Source organism: Pelophylax lessonae (genome assembly GCF_965119305.1).
Source record: "Pelophylax lessonae genome assembly, chromosome: 1".
NCBI classification, from domain to species: Eukaryota; Metazoa; Chordata; class Amphibia; order Anura; family Ranidae; genus Pelophylax; species Pelophylax lessonae.
The window spans coordinates 750343764-750365635 of NC_138768.1; the positions used below are offsets into that span (position 1 = coordinate 750343764).

General features: G+C 37.4%; 1 protein-coding gene across 2 annotated transcripts in view; it reads left to right on the top strand.

Moving 5' to 3' along the window:
• The window catches only part of KCTD8 (potassium channel tetramerization domain containing 8), a 304109-nt gene that overhangs the window by 279756 nt on the left and 2481 nt on the right, over nt 1–21872 (top strand). Inside the window, exon 2 of one of the 2 annotated variants that reach the window (XR_014225903.1) lies at nt 5661–5753. The exons of the other annotated variant lie outside the window; for it this stretch is intronic. The gene's annotated coding sequence lies outside the window, so the exon portion shown is untranslated. The remainder of the gene's footprint in view (nt 1–5660; nt 5754–21872) is intronic. 2 annotated transcript variants of the gene reach the window in all.

Sequence of the window (21872 nt, forward strand, 5' to 3'; positions counted from 1 at the left end):
TTCCTCTCTGCCAATCTCTTCACTGGCTTCCCCTACCCCATTTTATAAAATTAAAAATACTAACCACAACATACCAGGCCATTCACAACATCACCCTCAGCTATATCATTAACCTCATGTGCAGATATCGCCCAAATCCTCCTTTCTGCTCCTCCCAAGATTTCTGCTCTCTAGCTCCATTGTTACCTCCTCCCATGCTCACCTCCAGGACTTCTCTAGAGCCTCTCCCCTCCTCTGGAACTCCTTGCCCCAGTATGTCCTGTCAGCTTCTACCCTGTCTGCCTTCATTTGATACTTGAAAACTCACTTATTGAAGGAAGCCTACCCCGCCTCCCCCTAAGAACTGTACCCGAGTCACCTCCATCACATCATCCCCTGCAGCTAATACCTTTTGTACTGTCTCTCCTTCCCTGTAGATTGTAAGCTCCATGAGCAGGGCAATTGTATTGCAATTGTACTGTCCCCCTTTATATTGTAAAATGCTGCATAAACTGTTGGCGATAAATAAATACTATATAATAATAATATTTTGGTTCTAATTTTACCCTTAGTGTGCTTCATCCTTGAAAATAGTTGCTCGCAAATATATGTGCTGCTGAAAACTGATAACATGAATAAGGTGTGACAGTGAAGAGTGGGATATTTTTCTTTCGAAAGATAAAACTTATAAAAGTCCTCATAAAAGTCCAATCCGTTTCAGGGTTTTCGCAATCTTCTTATAGCCTAGGCCATCTTTATGTAGAGCAACAATTCTTTTTTTCAGATCCTCAGAGACTTCTTTGCCATGAGGTGCCATGTTGAACTTCCAGTGACCAAAATGAGAGAGTGAGAGTGATAACACCAAATGTAACACACCTGCTCCCCATTCACACCTGAGACATTGTAACACTGATGAGTCACATGGTACCGGGGAGGGAAAATGGCTAATTGGACCCAATTTGGACATTTTCACTTAGGGGTGCACTCACTTTTTTTGCCAGCGGTTTGGACATGGCTGTGTGTTGAGTTATTTTGAGGGGACAGAAAATGTACACTTTTATACAAGCTGTACACTCACTACTTTACATTGTAGCAAAGTGTCATTTCTTCAGTGTTGTCACATGAAAAGATATAATAAAATATTTACAAAAATGTGAGGGGTGTACTCACTTTTGTGAGATACTGTATTTATAGAAATAGATTTATCAATGCTGGCAGATGCTGGGTTATATAAGCACCTGATCTCTAAATATTGCCATGTGATAAAATTCCCCATTTAGATTCATCAGAAGATGTAAATTGCTGCATCCCAACTGATTTGAAAATGTAAAACTGGGCCAACACACCTGCTTCATAATACGCTTATTCACGGCTCATTGATGTTAAAATATCGTTATTAATGTAGCAAGCTCAAATCAGCATTTATAATAATATCTAAAAGTAAGCTCTAACAATTTGTCTTGATTTTCACCTTAGCAAATTTATATATTTGCTTTTAATACTAAGCATTTTGTGTATATATTTATGTAATTATTTTCTGTATTTTTAATGTTCCCTTTATAAAGTTTATACAGCATAGTGTTCTGAGGCAACAAGGAACCAAAACTTAAACACCAATACTTAAACTACAATAGACACTTTTCTATAAAAAATATATTAAAAGATATCAAAGCTAATTTTACAAACCAGTCAATGCTTTTATATTCATGTCCCCATTTTAAGACCATTTATTATACAAATATATAAAAAGTATCATGGTAAAAATAAAAATCCACATTAAAATCCTACCCATTAAATCTCCCAAGGAGAGCTCTCTTATGTAAAAGTTTTGGCAGTGTTGTCACTCTATGCTACCGGGACAAATATTGTCCAGGAGAAGGGGAAAACAAACCTAAATGGATGAAATGAGAGCCAGCACAATCAAAAGCATGTATGCCAAAGAATATGCAGTATGTATATAGTACAATGTGCACCTCCCTCCAAAAACAGTAGGACACAAAAAAAAAAAAATGTAACCTTCCATTTTGTTTCCTGATTATTAAATCATGCCTGCAATTTATTGTGTGGAAAACAATTGACCTGTTTGGTCTCTTATTGCATTGCATATGGTTGAATTTATACTACTACCTTGATCATTACTGTATTACTTTTTTTCATCGATGGGAAGATACCAATCTATGAATGTTCAATGAAAAAAAATTTAAAGCTCAACAAGACAGTTGATACAGTTTGATCAAGTACAGCATTGCCGCTTTGGAGATAACTGACTAGCTTTCTGTTAGTTGTATACAATCACTGACATCCATTTTTGATGTTGTAGAACACATGTTTTCCAGTGGCATACTGCATGATTTTGGCCAGAGGTGTTTTTTTGTGCATTTTGTACATAATATATACTGTATATTCTTTGGTATACAGCATCATATTTATGCTGGCTCTCTTTTGGTTCATTAACCTCTCAGTCCCCTTTACCTGGACAATTTTTGTCCTAGGAATATAGAGTAACAGCATTGCCAAACTTATACATAGAAGAGCTGTCCTTGAGATATTTGGTGAGTGGGATTTTTTTTTTCATTACCATGGTACATTTTATATATATTTGTATATTTGATTTTAAAATTGGGATACGACTATTGAAGCATTGATTGATTTATATGTTTTGATATATTTTGATTATTATCATAGAAATGTCAAAATAGGGGATAAGAATCACATTTTACTATATATGATACCACATCCTAATATTAAACTGTGCCAAAACAAAAGAAATTGATATGTGGACTTTACTGTGCCAACCATAACCCCAAAGAAGAAAGGAAACAGACACAAAGGTCTAAAAACACATATCATTAAAATGTTATGGGACATAAAATGTCAAGTGCAAGCTTACGAGCAGCACAGTAACTTCCCTGAAAGAACACTAGTCCTATCTGGCTCAGACAATTAAAAATACAAATCTAAAAAAACTAGAAACATAGTAATATACCAATGCAGTGGCCAGTGGTACAGGAAGGGGTGCAGCAGTCTCGTTGCATTTTGCAACCTGTTTGCTTCTTAAGGAGACCATATGGAGACCCAAATATACTATGTGTAGACAGCACTGCAACCAATGTGATAATATACTTAACAGCCCAGAGGAAAATGAAAAAAAGAGGGAAAAATATCTCTAAATTGGGGGTGAAGCAGTGGAACTACTGACTAACTGAACTGTTGTTGGAAATGCCACTTGGCTCTTGGACCAGCTCTAATATTCATAGCAGCTGGGCCTGATTTTGTTCTCTTTTCCAGTAGGGTGCCTGTTTTCTGGCCTTTATGCTCCATCTATCTGGATATTTTTGGACATAATCTATGACTTAATGGGCCGCCCAGAGAGCGGTTTCACCACTTCAACACCAGTTTAGAGTTTTCCCTCTTTTTGTCATTTTCGTCTGGGCTGTTCAAAATATTATCCCATTGGTTGCAGCACTGTTCACACAGGGCATATTGGGGTCTCCATATGGTCCCCTGATGAAGCAACCCAGTTGTGAAACACGTAGAGACTGCTGCACCCCTTCCTGTACCACTGGCTCTTGGATGGTTATATTATTATGTTTGTAGTTTTATTCGATTTGTATTTATGATTATCTGGGCCAGATAGGACTAGTGCTCTATCAGGAAAGTTACTGTGCTGCTCATATGTTTGTACTTAACATGTTATGTCCCATAACATTTTAACAATATATTGCAAAAAAAAATGATGTGTTTTTAGACATTTGTGTATGTTTCCTTTCTTTTTTGGGGTTATGGTTGGCACTGTAAACCCCACAGGTCTTTTGTTTTGCAGCATATTATAGAAATGTGTTCATTGTAGTCTAAGTAAATGGGTTTATGCTTTAGTTCCTTGTTGCAAAGTCACCATAGCCTCTGGACAATTGAGGGGTTTGCATCCTTATAGGATGGGGGTGGGGGTCAAACTGTTGTCAGTTTTTCTTTTAATTGTTTCTCATTAGGGAAATGTCCCTTCTTGTCCTGAAGGCTCACTAAGAAGTTAGAGGATATCTTTCCACTGTGAGGGATATCTCCTCATTTTCCGAGAAAAAGTGTCCCCATTGAAAAATATTCCCTCTATTCCTCTTTTGGTGGAAATGTAAAATTTCAGATTCAATCCTATTTATCAATCAATTTAATCAGGACAATTAGAGAGAGAAAATCTCTCTAACGGGACAGAATAAATAAAAACTTGACTCAGGTTATAACCTCTCACCGCTCTATCCAAATCTACTTTAATTTACAAAGCTAAATCACCAGAATGAGTTCAATAAGATTTGAAAATTACAGTCACATGGCTGAAAATAAAGAACCTACTCCCTGTGTAAAGCTTTGGGAATTTAGCCTTTAGGGGCCAATTTCCTGAAAGCAGTCATCACTTCAAAGCAGTATTCAATAAACTCTTCTTGTCCTGTAGGCTCACTAAGAAGTTAGAGGATATCTTTCCACTGTGAGGGATATCTCCTCATTTTCCCGAGAACAAGTGTCCCCATTGAAAAATATTCCCTCTATTCCTGTTTTGGTGGAAATGTAAAATTTCGCATTCACCCTCAATCCTATTTATCAATCAATTTAATCAGGACAATTAGAGAGAGAAAATCTCTCTAACGGGATAGAATTAATAAAACTTGACTCAGGTTATAACCTCTCACTGCTCTATCTAAATCTACTTGAATTTACAAAGCAAAATCACCAGAATGAGTTCAATGAGATTTGAAAATGACAGTCATATGGCTGAAAATAAAGAACCTTCTCCCTGTGTAAAGCTTGGTGAATTTAGCCTTTAGGGGCCAATTTCCTGAAAGCAGTCATCACTTCAAAGCACTATTCAATAAACTCTTCAAGGTTAAAGATCATCCACACTTGTATTAAAACATAAAATATATCTGGTAACTGCGATTGTTTGAAGCACAATTGTTGTCGTGGTTACACAGAGTAAAACGTGACCTTCAACTGTTTAGGAGGTAACCTTGTTGGAAAGATGTCACACTTTACCTTTCCTGTGCCTGCCAGCCACCTTGATCTGCCACTGGAATTGCTATACAAATTAAGATTTTTCTCAAAATTTGGATATGCGCATGGCTAGGCAGCTAGGTCATCATGTGATAGTGTCAGGCCTCCATACAGGATCAAGGTGGCATGCACAAAAAAGCTACTTTCTGTTATTGAAGATGGTTACTATGCGGCTACGAGTTCACTTTGCTTTTTGGGATCCTGTGAACGGTTTACTTTACAGGACAACTATAATAACTTTTATTGTATTTTTTCTTTAGATGTACGTGTGATTTTTTTTTAAATCCACACAGTTATTGTTTCACTTTTTGACAATACCACTCCCTGATGCTTTGTAAAGAAAAAAAAAAAAAAAAAAGCATGATTGCTCTTGTCATTTTACCATCCATTGTTGAGCATATGAATGACACTGAAAGCACGGGGGTTGTTAAAGCACATTATTTTTCATACAATGTTGAACACCTATCATTAGGTTAAATCAAACATCACTACATTAGCATAAAATTGCAATGTTTACGTACAGTTAGTTAATATGTTATGTCAAGTCTAAACTGTGTAGAATTACAGACATTTTCATGCTGTAGAATATTTGACAAATCTATGTATTTGATATTTATGGCGCACTACGCTTTACTTTTTAGGACCAAATTTCCAACCCAATCTATTTTTGGCTTACTGAGAGCTTAGCATCTCACCGTATGAGAGAGAACAAAATTGAGCAACAATAATAAGATGTAAGTAATCGGTCATTTTTTTGTAGTTATTATACAGAAATTTTATAGCAGTTACTCTTTCATATGTAGCTCTGTTGACACTTAAACTGATTAAAAGAGATCTCTGAGCAAAATTAGAGTTTTGGGTATGGCAATTGGGCCCTAAACCTTACATATTCCTTAAAGCTGAACTCTGAGATAACAAAAAGGGGGAAAATACCCATATATTGTGTCTGCCCCTCTTCCTCACACCTGTTTTAATGCTTATTAAATCTAGGTGAGGAGAAATAAGCTGTATTTCTTACCTCATTCCCCACTCTGACAGATGTCCATCATGCGGTGCAAGCAGTCCCTCCAGACCTCTTCTTTAAAACAATCTGGTCATGGGTCACACTCTGATGTCATCAAGTACAATGCAATACAATTCAAAACCATTAGTCCTGCATTATATGGGAGGACAGCGAGGGTCTGTCCACAACCCTGAGCGACAGAAAGAAGAGAAGAGCACCTAAATGATGAATAGGGTATGTATTACAGCTTATTGCTCTACCCCTTGGCCTAACAAGCAGTTAATCCTTGCTGTAAGGGGGGTCATTCCATTGGAATTTTTTAAAAAAAATCCCAGAGTTCAGCTTTAAAGGAAACCCCTCAGGTCATTACTACTTTTGTCAGCAAATGCCCCTATCCACTGCTGGAGGCTTTTATCACCTGTCTCTGAATACCTGGAACCAGAATTAGATCCAGGACAGTGCACACTATTCTCCACTACTGGATAGAAACCGCAGCTGACATAGGTTAGTAGTGATGTGATTTCTCTTTGAAATAAACATATCTTTATGTAGAGAGAGGTACACCACAACAAAGAAGGGTGTCCTTTTTTTAAAATTTTATAAGAGTTTTTAGTGTTTTTTTTAAAAGGTTGTTAAGCTCCAATACTAATATTTAATGGTTACAGAAAAAGTGTATGCAGTGTGCATTGGCTCTAATTACATTAGTCTATTAATTACAAAACTTAAATATCGATTTTTATAAACACTAAGTAAATGACCATTGCTTTTACTAGATTATTTTAACGTCTTTTAGAACAGAGGCACAATTTTTAAATCCCTGTTTTCCTAACAAACTCCTAGAAATGTGTTACCATCAGTTTGAGGAATTCACTGCATGCATGGGCAGTTTTGGAGGAAAAAATTGCATCTTATTAACTGGATACAAAATATACTTAGAACCTATGAACACTGCTTGTTCTATTATAGTGCTCATTCTAAGGCCACTTGAGCGTATCCCTTTCTATACATGCACATCATAAGCATAGTTTTAGTTGTCTGGTACTTGTGATAAAATTGGTTAAGTGAATCAAGTAACAGAGCAACAACTTGAGGTATAAACCATCTTTAAGGCTGGGTAAAAAAAAAAAAAAGAAAACTCACAAAACACAAATTACTCATTTTCACTTTATTTTTGAGCTAGATGTGATGTGCCAAATAAGCAGTTTTTGCTTTACAAAAAATTCAGCATCGGAGCCAATTGAAAGGGCAAAATTAAGATGTTTTGTGGTTTTTTTTTTTGAAAATATTTTTATTTAAAGAATAACAATAAGAATAACATATGGCATTTCACAACTAAAATATAAAACTGTTAGTAGTCAGTTATGCACAAGCACAGTAATGTAACAATTTACATGGTACATCAAACATGGCATGCATAAACAAAAAATCTGGTCAGTTTTGTGGTTTTTAATGGTGCAATGGAGTAATGGTTCCTGATGGGTGGTATAGTTTAAACTGTCCCTGACCTTTCTGCTTTAGGAAAAGCAGTTCGTTCTAGATGCACATTGCTTGTAGTTTAAAATAGATGAAGTGGCAGCTATTTAGAAATGAATGGCAAGGTAAGCACTAACATGGCAATCACATAAGTTTAGTAATAGGAATTGGGTCTGGTATGGCATTGTTTATAAGCAACAACCATTTCACACAGCCATGGGAAATTGTATTTATTTTTTTTAATTTTGGTGAGATTTTGGTGAAGGTAAAATCAAATTTAGAGTTGTGACAAAAAGAGGAGGTAAAGGGAACTTTTCCAATGGTCAAACCTGTTCAGGTGATAGTTGTCTAAAAGGGAACAATTGTCTCTGGGATGGGTATTGAAGGGAATCTCCCTGACAGACAGAAAAAAAACTGGACAGGGGTCCCTACTATTTACTACTTTATGCAAAACCTAAAAAAAGGTTTTGGCTTTACAATGACTGTAATCGAAATTGTTTTTTTTTGTAATAGAAATTGTATTTCTGTCTGTATCCCTGTTGGAGTGATTCCTCTCACCTTCTGTGTGGTTGCTGGTCTGGGAAGAGGCAGCAGATAAAATCTGATTGATGCTTTACACCTTCAATTACACTATCCAACGTTTTGACTCTAGATGGATGTGCCAGCCACATTTAATTATCCTACATTCTATACATTCTAACCTCCCAATAAGTGGAATGCTTTAGTACCTAACATTAACTTCTACAATATACACTAACACAATTTGCTCTTGCTTTTTGCTTTTGAGCCAGCAGGTAGAGCTGTAGACTCCTTTACACTTTTAAAGGCTGTCATTTGGTTTCTTTGATGTGATAAGCCACCTTTTTTTTTTTTCAAATAAGTTTTATTAGTTTTAAACAGCAGATACAAGAAATGCAGTCAGCGTTGCAAGACATAACGTAAAGGAAGTTACACAAACAACAAGCGATATGCAATATAACATTTCAGAAAACAGAAGTAGAAACAGCTAACAATCATTTATCATTCCAGGTGATCCAAGGTTCCCAGTGTTTGGTATGTGTCAGAAGAGATTGAGAAAGTAGTGCCAGTGATTTCTCAAATTCAAACGTGGTCATCACTGAAGCTATGACCTCCGACAAATTTGGGGCTTCCGTGTTTTTCCACCTTCTAGTAATGGTGGCCCTAGCGGCAAGTAGTATGTGTGAAACCACCCATCTGGGATAAGCCACCTTTTAAACAGCTGAAAGACTCAGCAGTGACTCATCCCAGTGGCTCATCCTTACTGTTCAGTTCAAAGTCTCAGTGAGATAAACTGTGCCTTAAAGCAGCATATTTAAAAAAATATAAATAAAGTCCAAAAACCAAAATTGTTATAGCTTTCCTTTAAACTCCTGGAACTCTTTACACACACACACTGTATTGAGATATATATATATATATATATATATATATATAGATATTTATAGATATATACATACACACACACATACACACATATTTGTAGTGTATGTGTGTGTATATATATATATATATATATATATATATATATATATATATATATATACACATACACAGTATCTCACAAAAATCACCAGGATACACCCCTCACATTTTTGTAAATATTTTATCATATCTTTTCATGTGACAACACTGAAGAAATGTAACTTTGCTACGATGTAAAGTAGTGACTGCACAGCTTGTATAACAGTGTAAATTTGCTGTCCACAAATGTATTGTCTAAACCACTGGCAACAAAAGTAAGTACACCCCTAAATGAAAATGTCCAAACTGGGCCCAATTAGCCATTTCCCTCCCCAGTGTCATTTGACTCATTAGTGTTACAAGGTCTCAGGTGTGATTCGGGAGCAGGTGTGTTAAATTTGGTGTTATCGTTCTCACTCTCTTATACTGGTCACTGAAAGTTCAACATGGCACCTCATGGCAAAGAACTCTCTGAGAATCTGAAAAAAAAGAATTGTTGCTCTTCATAAAGATAATTGCCTTAACTGGAGCCAATTAGATACTATTGTGCCCACATCCCAAAGTCGCTACATAGAACAAAATTCCCCCTAGGCATTCCCTTTTAAGGGCAAGGTATAAATTCAAAAAAGTATCTATAATAAAAAGTAAAGAGAAAAAGAGAAAGAAGAAAATCTCAAAAAATACAAAATTTATTACATGAAGTACATAAGAAGATCCGTGAATCCAGAGACAACCTCTGGGGTAGTTGAAACAGTATCCTGTGGTTAAACAATTGCATACAAAACACCTGACAGCAGAGAAGAGCAATGTTCTTAGACATAGGTAGCTTCGCGTTTCGAAAATAGTGAGGTCAAATTCTTCCTCATGGGTTTATACAAGCATAGCTATGTATACATGTCTAAAAAATGATGATAAGAAAATGTCATTACATTGGACTAATAATTATATAGCATTACAATTTTACAAAGTGGAATTCAAAGAGACATATAGACATTTCTTCTATACACACCTTCACAAATGCTCAGATGTTTGGAATAATGAAATGATGGCCTAGGCTATAAGAAGATTGCCAAGACCCTGAAACTGAGCTGCAGCACGGTGGCCAAGACCATACAGCAGTTTAACAGGACAGGTTCCACTCAGAACAGGTCTCACCCTGGTCGACCAAAGAAGCTGAGTGCACATGGTCAGCACCATATCCAGAGGTTGTCTTTGGGAAATAGACGTATGATTGCTCCCAGCATTGCTGCAGAGGTTGAAGGGGTGGGGGGGTCAGCCTTTCAGTACTCAGACCATACGCCGCACACTGCATTAAATTGGTCTGCATGGCTGTCGTCCCAGAAGGAAGCCCCTTCTAAAGATGAATTACAAGAAAGCCCGCAAACAGTTTGCTGAAGACAAGCAGACTAAGGACATGGATTACTGGAACCATGTCCTGTGGTCTGATGAGACCAAGATAAACTTATTTGGTTCAGATGGTGTCAAACATGTGTGGCAGCAACCAGGTGAGGAGTACAAAGGCAAGTGCGTCTTGCCTATAGTCAAGCATGGTGGTGGGAGTGTCATGGTCTGGGGCTGCATGAGTGCTGCCGGCTCTAGGGAGCTACAGTTCATTGAGGGAACCATGAATGCCAACATGTACTGTGACATACTAAAGCAGAGCATGATCCCCTCCCTTCGGAGACTGGGCCACAGGGCAGAATTCCAACATAACAACCCCAAACACACCTCCAAGATGACCACTGCCTTGCTAAAGAAGCTGAAGGTAAAGGTGATGGACTGGCCAAGCATGTCTCCAGACCTAAACCCTATTGCACATCTGTGGGACATCCTCAAACGGAAGGTGGAGGAGTGCAAGGTCTCTAACATCCACCAGCTCCGTGATGTCGTCATGGAGGAGTGAATGTGGACTCCAGTGGCAACCTGTGAAGCTCTGGTGAACTCCATGCCCAAGAGGGTTAAGGCAGTGCTGGAAAATAATGTTGGCCAACACAAAATATAGATACTTTGGGCTTAATTTGGACATTTTGACTTAGGGGTGTACTCGTTTTTGTTGCCAGTGGTTTAGACAATAATGGCTTTGTGTTGAGTTATTTTGAGGGGACAGCAAATTGACACTGTTATACAAGCTGTACACTCACTACTTAACATTGTAGCAAAGTGCCATTTCTTCAGTGCTGTCACATGGAAAGATAAAATAAAATATTTACAAAAATGTGAGGGGTGTACTTACTTTTGTGAGATACTATGTATGTGTATATATATATATATATATATATACACTTATCTTTGTTGGCAGATGGATAAACCAAGGTGGGGTGAGTAGTAAATCAAATAAATATTTAATGGCGAAATAGAATCCATAAATTGCCTTAGGGGAATATTGCTCTCTTGCCGCATGCTGTTATCGTTTATCATCTTTGTCTCTAGACATAGACACTAAATCCTGCTTGTAATGAAAGATGCAGATATATTTATTAATAAGTTCCACTCAGCATATTACACTACTTTACAAATGTTTATGTCAATTTAAATGTGGAAAAACCTCTGTCATATATCTTGTATTAAACTAAATGAGTTCATAATTGATTCTATTCATGGGGTCATAGGCAGTTGAATGTAATTACAATTCTGTACTTTCTACATGCCTCAGTTCCAGATAATTTTACTTTTTATACTACATATTGCTAGCACGGGTCATTGTTCAGCACGGGTTGTTCTTTTTATGTTTTGGCTGTTTTACCATGCCATTTCATTTTAGATTTGATTTCAAGACCATAAATTTGCCAGTGGTAGAATGTCATTCATAAAACATCTTTCACCTATTTCCTTATGGATTGCATACATTAACTCTAAGCTATACCTCCCAAAAACTTACCAAACAAAATTGTGACATTTAAATGTGAACCTAGCATAATAAAAAACATGTAAGCCAACACTTGACGTTTGACTTGTTGAAGGAACAAGCTGCTGAATGATTATTATTATTCTTGTGTTCTCCTTGCTATTCACAAACCTGGATCCTATTTGCATCTCCTAAAGCTGGAACTTGAGACCTTCTGATTGATTCTGTACCAGTGACTCATTAGGTAGTAAATCAAAGATGATAATTATAGCTCTGCATCTCCTGAAATAATTTTTCAGTTTCAGGTCTTACAGTTCTGTATTTACAGGTTACTATTGGCCTAAACTCTTTCATCCAAATTCTGCCCACTATGTGACCATAGCTGGACAACAGCATGCACATTGCATACTATGCCTTTGGGACTCTCCAGACCCTCACAACTGCAATGGGTTGCCAACATTCTGCAGCCCTATACCCATCCATCCTCCTAACATGTCAACCCTGTATCCTGTGCTATATAGAACCTGCTGTCTTTGCAGCATAGACAGATAAGTAACATTTTAACATCTTACTCTGCAGAGGACCTATACACATGGACATTTGCTACCTGCATTTAGTGCAGCAATTGAACAAACATTAACACATGGTAAAATAAAGTCCACTATTTTGTATAGAATTTTAAAGAGGAAGTAAACCCATTGAAACAAATGTAAAAAAAAAAACCTGTAAAGACAAAGGCATAATGAGCTAGTATGCATACTAGCTCATTATGAAGTACTTACCTAAAAACGAAGCCCCGCAGTGCCGAAAGGATGGCTGACATGTTCGACCGTCCTGTTTCCTGGATCGCGTCCTCCGGCCATCTGATTGGCCGGTGGGGCGATTACATCACTCCCGGCCATGTGCATGGGAGCCGCCGTTCACGACACTGGGCTCTGAAGGAACGGCACGGGTGGCCCTTCCTTCAGAGTGCAAGCGCCGATGACGTCATCGGCTGCATGCACTGTAAATATCTCCTAAACGGTGCAAGTTTAGGCGATATTTATAGAACCTATAGGTAAGCCTTAATATAGGCTTACCTATAGGTAAAAGTCAACAAAGTGGGTTTACAACCACTTTAAGTGCTGATCTTAAATGCCTGTATTTGTTGCATGCAGTGTTATTTGTGTCGACTAAATTAACACCATTTTGATCTAGAAAAATACAGCTAAAACTAAAATGGCATTTTATTCCAAAGACTATGAATAAAACTAAGTCGAAATTTGACATCAAAATTAATACTGCACTACCACATAAGAAAAAGTAGGGTGCATCTACTAAGCTGCTTAAAGAAAAAAAATGAAGAAAAAAGGCTTTTCTTATTTATTTTTTTTCTTAATTGTAATGTTGGTAATATATTCAGGTAATATATGCAACGGTAGGTTTTTTATTTTTTATATTTTAACCACTTCAGCTTCCTGACCAGGCCATTTTTTACGATATGGCACTGTGTCGTTTTAACTGACACTTGCGTGGTCGTGGGACATTGTACCCAAATACAATTGATGTCTTTTTTTTCCCCACAAATAGAGCTTTCTTTTGGTGGTATTTTATCACCTCTGCGGTTTTTATTTTTTTCGCTATAAACAAAAAAATTAAAAAAAATTCACACTTTTGAAACAAATATATTTTTTCACATTCTGCTAAAAAACATACACAATAATTTTTTTTTTTTTTTAATCATATTTTTAATCAATTTAGGCCAATATGTATTCTGCTATATTTTTGGTATAAAAAAAAAAAAAAACCTAATAAGTGTATATTGATTGGTTTGCGCAAAAGTTATAGCGTATACAATCTATGGGATACATTTATGGACTTTTTATTTTTTTTACTAGTAATGACGGCGATCAGTGATATTTAGCAGGACAATGACATTGCAGGGGACAAATCTGACACTAAATGACACTTTTTGGGGACCAATGACATCAATACAGTGATCAGCGCTTAAAAAAATGCACTGTTACTGTATAAATGACACTAGCAGGGAAGGGGTTAACACCAGGGGTGGTCAAGGGGTTAAGTGTGCTCCTAGGGAGTGCTTTTTAACTGTAGGGGAGTGGATGCACTAGAGGAAAAGAGAGATCTGTGTTTCAGCTTAGCTGAAACACAAGATCTCTCTTTTACTCCCTGACAGAACTGCGGTCTGCCTTGTTTACATAGGCAGACCACTGTTCTGTCATTCCGCCGAAGGATCGGTGGGTCTCGGCAGCCATTAGCTTCCGCTGTGTCCAATCAAATGACCAATTCTGTGCTGCTGTGCCGCCCTGCCGCAGTATATATGCAGCGGGCAGTCCAGAACTGGTTAAAGTTGCATTTCTGTTTGTCAAAAGTCAATATTTTTGGTTGTTTATGAAACTTGCTTTTATTTATAAAGACATTATATATCACAACAGCTGAATCTGCCCCTGTAATGCTTGTTCAAACCCTAATACCATTAAGAATAACATGATTTTTACTTCAGGCATATATAATGAGTTTGGCAAGTTTATGAAAAATGCTTAAAGGAAAGGTTCAGCCAAAGCTCTTTTGTCTGTACTTTTACTGTGGATCACAGGAGTGCAGTTCATTCTGACATCACAGAGCCGGTCCAGGCTCAGAAAAGATTGGGACCATATGGTCAGGATCCGCTCTCATGCCTGGCCCGGAACCCGGCTCAGCCTCTCAGTGAGCCACTGAGAGGCTGAGCTGGCCGCTGCCTCCCCCTCCACAGCCCAGCACTTAAGTGAGCGTGGGGGGGGGGGGGGACAGAGCACGGGGCTCAAAGAACCGAACGATCAGCAGTGTTTGATCTCTCAGTTCTCGGTCCTAAAGTCGGTGGGGGACAGATTATTCAAGAAAAAAAAAAACATTCCCATACTTCTTTTTAAATAATGCATTAAAATTGAACTAAACCCATTCAATTTTAGTCAATCAAATGCATGTTTAGTTGACTAAAATATGGCTAAAACTTAAACAGTTTAGATGATTAAAATGTGACAAAAACTAAAATGGCATTTTATTCAAAAGACTTTGACTAAGGCCCCTTTCACACATACGGACTGTTAATTTCATCAGTATAGTCAACATCATTTTTCATCTGTTTTTCATTCTTTGTCATCCGTTTTTCATCATTTGTCATCAGTTTTTCATTCTTTGTCATCAGTATTTCATCCGTTTCCATCAGTATTTCATCCGTTTCCATCGGTTTTTCATCTGTTGTCATCTGTTTTTCATCCTTTGTTATCCGTTTTTCATCTGTTTTCTCTTTTTCATCCAATGTCATCAGTTGTCATCTGTTGTCATCAGTTGTCATCTGTTTTTTAATCCATTGTCATCCGTTTTAATCCATTTTTCGTCCGATCCATTTTTTTAACGGATAAAAAAAAGGCTTTCATCCGTTTTTTTCAAATGAAAGCCTTTTTTTTTATCTGTTGACAGAAGTGGATGAAAACGGATGTAAATGAATGATCATCTGTTTACATCCGTTTTTCCTTTGGAATGCATTGATGTCCGTTTTTTATCCACCAACAGATTGATAAAAAACGCATGAACGGTCCGTATGTATGAAAGGGGCCTAAAACTGAATTGAAATTTGATGTCAAAATAACACGGTTGCATGTTTCCACTTTTTTAATGCTGCTGGCTGCTTTTAACTTTTAAGGCATTTAAAAGTAGCATGTGTAATTGCTACATAAGACAGCCCTGCCAGATACTGTAGGTTCTTACAATGGATTTACAAATTAAAGGTGCTGACAGTGATATATTTGGATTAGACTAAATCCTCTGGAGTAAGAGTGCTTTTTCATTGGAACAGGCTAAAACAGAAATATAGCAGAATATTCCCATAAAGGTTTCCTGAAATGTTAAGAAAATAATATTTTGAAAATTGAAGAAAGTGACATAAAAATAGTGAGTAAGGTTGGGTAGATTAAGTATAATATAAAATTGCTGATATAAAAGTGTGCGTAAGATCTTTTGTATGAAAACATACATATTTCGATTTGTAAAACTTCCAAGAAGCATATATATTTATTCTCAGGTCTGTGACTATATTAATAACTGCCTGGACTAGTTGGCCCTTATTTGATTCATTTACTAAAGGCAAATAGATTGTTCACTTTGCAACAGAAAATGTACTTTGCAAGGGTATTTTCCCCAGAGCCTAATGAATGAGGTGAAACTCTGCTGACTTCCATCATCCAATCATGTGCAAGCAAAAAATGTGTTTTTTTGATTGTGTATACCTTGCAAAGAAAACATTTTATGACAATTACTAAACGCTGGGGGAAATTCCTTTGCAAAATGCAAATCCCCTTGCAAAGTGAACCAACCCTATGGAATTTGATTTATATAATTTATTGAAAAACTGAGGAAGTTTAAAGCGTAACTTTGCCTATAACAGTTTGATACCAACTCCTGTAATTTAACAAAAGAACTTACAATCCACATTAATAATTATGCTACCAAAATTAGTGTGTGCTGTAAATTGTATCCAGCATTGCTCCAGTTTCTTCTTGGTGGCTGCCACCATTTTGTTGAAGCCCAGAAGAGGGGGAGGGGTGTGTCTATATATCAAAAATTATGTAAGGGTGTTAGAGAGGCATGACATTGTGAATGGGACAAGAGGGGGGGGGGTGGAATTTATGTGGGTAGAACTCCAAAGAGAAGAAGTAAGTGGAAAATTAATAGTAGGGGTATGTTACAGGCCCCCCAGCCTGGAGGAAGAGGAGGGACTGGACCTCCTATCACAGTTAGAAATGGCAGTGAGGCAGGGAAATGTCATCATACTGGGGGAATTCAATTTTTACAATATTGACTGGGCGGAGGGGACAGCTCACTCATTAACCACTTAAACAGGAGTCCCACCCCCCCCCCCCCCTGTAGCTGATGACTTTAAAAAAAATGACTTACTTGTCCAGGGTTCCCACGATGTTGGCACCTGAAGCTGATTTTCAGAGGTCTTGGTTGCTGCCGCCACCATTCAAGGTAAGGGAAACCAGCAGTGAAGCCTTTCGGCTTTACAGCCAGTTCCCTACCCGCTCCTCCCTGAAAAGTGCTAAATGTGGCACTGGAGGGGGGGAGGAAGCATTTAAGCGGATGTTCCACTTTTGGGTGGAACTCCGCTTAAAGGACCAATCCTATTTCTGACATTTACATAGTTAGGTTGAAAAAAGACACAAATCCATCTGGCTCAACCAAAAAAAAGAAAAAGAAAACCCAACCATACAATCCCATATACAAAATTCTTTACCTGCACTTGATCCAGAGGAAGGCAAAAAAACCCAGAGGGCCAATCAGATATTCACTGGATCAACTTTACCTATAAATATTAGTACCAATTTATATTATGTACACCCAGGAAAGAATCCAGGCCTTTTTTAAGACAATCTAGTGAGCTGGCCAGAACCGCCTCTGGGGGGAGTCTATTCCACATTTTCACAGCTCTTACGGTGAAGAAACCTTTTCGTATTTGAAGAAGAAATCTGCTTTCCTCTAGACATAAAGAGTGCCCCCTAGGGGCAAAATTATATCTCTCTCTCTCTGGAGTCCATGCCTCCGTAAATATAAGAAAGGACTTTACATGCTTTTGAAACTGCAGCTTGGCATTGCATGCTATTATTAAGCTTAGGATCTACCAGAACACCCAGATCCTTCTCCGCTATGGATTCCCCCAGTTCTACTCCCCCTAATATGTATGATGCATGCACATTCTTAGCTCCCAAGTGCATAACTTTACATTTGTTAACATTAAACTCTATTTGCCACTTAGTTCACCAATGAAACAGTGCATTGAGGTCGGCTTGTAAGTTGGAGACGTCCTGTAAGGAAGTTATTCCACTGCAAAGCTTGATGTCATCTGCAAAGACTGAAATGGTACTTTTAATCCCAGACCCTATATCATTTATAAAGATATTAAAAAGTAAGGTTCCCAACACTGAACCTTGGGGTACACAACTGATAACCTTTGACCATTCAGAGTAAGAATCATTAACAACTACTCTCTGAATTCTATCTTTTAGCCAATTTTATATCCATTTACAAACTGATCTTTCCAAGCCAGTAGACGTTACCTTACACATTAGCAGTGTGTGGGGAACTGTGTCAAACACTTTTGCAAAATCCAAGAATACTACATCCACACCCACCCCTCTTACTCACTTACCTCCTCATAAAAAGAAATCAGGTTTGTTTGACAACTTCTGTCTTTCATTAATCCATACTGTCTGTTACGTAAAATATTTCTTCCCAGCAAGAACCCATCTATGTAGTCTTTTATTAAACTCTCCAGTATCTTCTCGACTATAAAAGTTAAACTAACAGGTCTATAGTTACTCAAAGACTTTGATCCCTTTTTAAATATAGTCACCACATTGGCCCTACGCCAATCCAGTGGTACTATTCCAGTCCTTGACGAGTCCCTAAAACTTAGAAACAAAGCCTTTGAAATTACAGCGCTCAATTATTTTAGGATGCTTGGGTGGATGCCATCTGGTCCAGGTGCTTTATCCACCCTTATTTTGTCTAAATATTTCTTGACCATATCACTTTTGAGCCATTGTGGATCATTTGGGGCTGTGTTAATACCATCCTCATTATGGTCATGAGCTCCCCATGCTCATTTGTATACACAGAGCTGAAGCAAGTATTTAATAGATTTGCCTTCTCTTTTTCCCCAGTGACCCACTCCTGATTATTTTGTAAAGGGCCTACATGCTCAGACCTGACTTTTTTACTATTAATATATTTGAATAATTTTTGGGGGTTAGTCCTACTATCTTTTTTGCATCATCGTTCATTTTGAATTTTTGCGTCCTTGATTTCCTATTTACATATTCTGTTATATTCTTTGTAACAATTAAACAATGATAGTGTTCCTTCATTTTTATATTTTTTCAAAGCTCTTTTCTTATTATTTATAGCTTTTTTAACTTTGGCCGTGAGCCACATAGGTTTTATTTTTAGCCTTTTAAACTTATTGCCCATGGGAATATACTTTGCATACAGTCTTTTTGAAAATTTCCTATTTCTGTTCTGTGCTCATCGATGCCAATATTCCCTCCCAGTCCTGGAGAGCAGCTCTCATCCTTGGAAAATTTGCTCTCTTAAAGTAAAGTGTTTTTAGATTTCCTGTATGCATTTTTTGCTTACAGCTAACATTAATTTAATTATGGTCACTGCTACCCAGATGTTCTTTTATATGAACATTTTTAATATGCTCTGCATGGTTTGAGATTACCAGGTCCAACAGAGCATAATTTCTATTGGGGGCCTCAAAACACTGTACCATAAAATTGTCTTGTAATAGGTTTATACATTTTTGCCCTTTGTTGTTTACAAGTTAAAATCAGTATTTTTTTGCTAAAAAATTACTTAGAACCCCGAAACATTATATCTATTTTTTTAGCATAGACCCTATAGAATAAAATGAAGATCATTGCAATACTTTATGTCACCCTGTATTTGCGCAGCAGTCTTACAAACGCAATTTTTTGCAAAAAAATACACTTTTTTGAATAAAAAAATAAGAAAAAGTTAGCCCAGTTTTTTTGTATAATGTGAAAGATAATGTTACGTTTGTTACGATTGTTACCTAACATGTCATGCTTCAAAATCGTGCATGCTCATAGAATGGTGACAAACTACGGTACTTAAAAATCTTCAAAGGCGATGTTTTAAAATTTTTTACAGGTTTTAGAGTTACAGAGGATGTCTTGCGCTAGAATTATTGCTCTTGCTCTACCAATCGTAGCAATACCTCACATGTGTGGCTTGAACACGGTCAAGTGGGGGCCATCTTGCCCTCACTCAACTTCCTGCCCATCACTGCATAGGGTCGGATCGGGGGGGGGGGCACCTCTCCCGCTGCCCATAAAAGTGATACCGTGGCGAATTCGCTGCCAGGACCACTTTTATCAGATTCCGGATTGCCAACTGTGTAAAAAAATACAGAGCTTATGGCTGCTAAATGCTGCCATAACCCCGATATTCACTGTCAAAGTACCGACGTAAATACATGGTGTGTGGTCCAGAAGTGGTTAAAGGCCTGTCATTTTATGAATGTCTTACAGGAAAACTTCATGTCACAGTTGGTGGATTCCCCCAGTAGAAAGAATGCATTGCTAGATTTATTAAAGGGTAATTCCACTTTCATGGGGAAAACAAAATAGCCAATAAAGAAAATGAGTGGTGTCAGCGGGCAGTATTTATTGGTTAGGCTCCGCTCTGTGCCACATCCCTGAAATAACTTTAAAAAAAAGGCAATTCCCAAAAGAAATACTGAAAAATATATTTTATTCACACATAATAAAATTAAAATATTATTACAAAACACAGTTTATACATGATATGAACATCTACAAAATATTGTTCATAGCATGTATACACTGTGTTTTGTAATAATATTTTAATTTTTTTATGTGTGAATAAAATATATTTTTCATAATTACTACTTCTGCATGTTCTATAATCAAAGTGCCTTTACCTACTTAAAGAGGTTGTAAACCCCCCTTAATGACTTTTGCCTTTAGGTAAGCCTATAATAAGGCTTACCTATAGGTACTGTAAATATCTTCTTAACTTGCACCATTTAGTAGATATTTACATTGCATGCAGCCGATGACGTCATCGGCACATGCGCTCTGAAGGAACGGCCACCCATGCTGTTCCTTCAGAGCCCTGTTCTGTGAACTGTGGCTCCTGCGCACACACGCGGGAGTGATATCATCGTGCCTTTGGCCAATCAGATGGCCGGAGGACGTGAACAAGGAAGAAGAATGGCCTAAAAATGTCTGCTGTGTTATCGGTGAGCAGGCGGCACTGCGGGGGCTTCGTTCTAAGGTAAGTATTTCATAATGAGCTAGTATGCGATGCCTTTCAGGTTTTTCTTATTTTTAAAAAAAATTTCTGAGGTTTACAACCTCTTTAAGGACTGTAAGGTTTTACCCCCTTAATGGCCAGGCCATTTTTTGCGATACGGCACTGCGTTACTTTAACAATTGAGCGATAAGCGACATTGTACCCAAATTAAATGGATGTCCTTTTTCCCCCACAAAAAGAGCTTTCATTTAGTGGTATTTGATCACATCTGTTATTTTTATTTTTTACACTATAAACAAAAAAAATTGTGACATTTCTGAAAAAAAAAAAAAAAACAATATTTGTTACTTTCTGCTATAAAACAATCCCAATTAAAAAAAAATAAACATTTTTCATCATGTTAGGCCAATATGTATTCTGCTACATTTTTTTGGTAACAAAAATCTCAAAAGGGTATATTGAATGGTTTGCCCTAAAGTTATCACGTCTACAAACTAGGGGAAAGATTTATGTCATTTTTATTTATTTTATTTTTTTTTACTAGTAATGGCGGCGATCAGCGATTTTTAGCAGGACTGTGACATTGCGGCCGACAGATTGGACACCTGACATTTTTGGCACTTTTGGGGGGACAAGTGACATTACTACAGTAATCAGTGCTAAAAATATGCACTATTACTGTACTAATGACACTGACAGGGAAGTGATTAACACCAGGGGTAAATGTGTGCCCAGAGGCAAGATTTTCCTGCTATAGGCTCTGGTTTATTCCTGTCCAAATTAGAGTGCTCACCTTCGGGTGTTTCTTCTTTCCATTTGCATAGAACAAAATATAAACTACCACAGAATTTCCAAAATGGAAAGTGGGACCCCTTGTTCTGACCACAGGAGTTGAGCAAACCTGGGAATTCAAGAGCAGAGATCTAATTTCTAGAGGCCTTTCATTGGGAGAAGAATCTATGAGTGTGTGTAGCTCAGCAAAGGCCATAGAAATTTAAGTATTTCTTTTGGGTTGACAGATCCTTTAGGGAAATTCAAAGAGCAGCGATGATGTTATACCCTACAGTAACCAATGGACTTTAGCTGTTGTAAGATCACTAAGGCTGATTCACACGTGCTGTTCATAGCAGGGGGTCTGGTGCGTCTCTGTTCACGGATTCAGCTGCAAATCAGGTCCAAATTTTTGCCTGAATTCACACCTAAGTTAGAACC